Genomic DNA, 709 nt, shown 5'->3' with positions numbered 1-709 from the left:
ATCTTCATAGACAACGCCTTTAGTTGAGCAGTGATAGCTGTAGCTGTATCCACCTCAAGTACTCCTGCTACCTTGCCCTGTGGATATCTCTGGGTTGGATACTGATATTCATTAGCAGCCATCAGTTCAATTAGATCATAAGCTTCCTTATAGCTCTTTGCCCATAATGCTCCGCCTGATGCTGCATCGAGCATGGGTCTGGACTGTGCTCCCAACCCATTGTAAAAATAAGTGATGATCATCCAATCAGGAATTCCATGATGAGGACACTTCCTAAGCATCTCCTTGTAGCGCTCCCAAGCTTCACTTAGCGATTCTCCCGTTTGCTGCGTAAATTGAGTAATAGCATTCCTGAGTGCAGCTGTCTTCGCCATAGGGAAGAATTTAGTAAGAAACTTCTGAGCAAGATCTTCCCAAGTAGTAATCGAACCAGCTGGTAGAGAGTGTAACCAGCTCTTAGCCTTGTCCTTCAGAGAGAATGGGAACAGTCTCAGCTTCACATCATCTTCAGAAACACCGTTGAACTTGAAGGTGTCATATATTTCAATGAAATCCCTAATGTGTGTATTGGGATCTTCCGTTGGAGAACCCCCAAACTGGACTGAAGTCTGTACCCATTGAATTATGCCAGGCTTGATCTCAAAGGTATTAGCTGTGATAGCTGGCCGGACAATGCTAGATTGAATGTCATTAATCTTGGGTTGAGAAA

The 709-nt window shown here is 44.1% G+C and overlaps 1 non-coding gene across 1 annotated transcript; it reads left to right on the top strand.

Moving 5' to 3' along the window:
* Positions 1–252: 252 nt before the first annotated feature.
* Positions 253–359, top strand: LOC141688674 (small nucleolar RNA R71). Its single transcript, XR_012562107.1, has one exon. It is a non-coding gene; the product is annotated as a small nucleolar RNA R71 (small nucleolar RNA).
* The last annotated feature ends 350 nt before the right edge of the window (positions 360–709 follow it).

This window comes from Apium graveolens, chromosome 9 (assembly GCF_009905375.1).
Source record: "Apium graveolens cultivar Ventura chromosome 9, ASM990537v1, whole genome shotgun sequence".
NCBI lineage: Eukaryota > Viridiplantae > Streptophyta > Magnoliopsida > Apiales > Apiaceae > Apium > Apium graveolens.
Note: the sequence above shows the minus strand (reverse complement) of the source record. Positions and strands in the feature narration are given on the sequence as shown.